Source organism: Penaeus monodon, chromosome 27, assembly GCF_015228065.2.
Source record: "Penaeus monodon isolate SGIC_2016 chromosome 27, NSTDA_Pmon_1, whole genome shotgun sequence".
In the NCBI taxonomy this organism is placed as follows: Eukaryota; Metazoa; Arthropoda; class Malacostraca; order Decapoda; family Penaeidae; genus Penaeus; species Penaeus monodon.
In genome coordinates this window covers 655,289-655,548 of record NC_051412.1, presented here as the reverse complement: position 1 = coordinate 655,548, position 260 = coordinate 655,289, and positions in this window count along the sequence as shown.

Genomic DNA, 260 nt, shown 5'->3' with positions numbered 1-260 from the left:
AGGAAAAAGCATAAAAAATATAGAAAAGAAACAGCAATAAGTACTAAGATAGCAATAACAGAGAGGCAAAAGAAGTAGGAAAAAACTAAAATAATGATGATTCAGAAGAAGCAAATGTAGGAAAAAATATAGCTACATGTAATGGAAAACTAAGAAGCAAAAAAAAAAAAGTGCAAACGAAAAAGGAAGAAGTAATAGTAACGATAGACAAAACTCAAAGTATGGTGGAAAAAAATAACAATGTGCAGGAACATTACTAC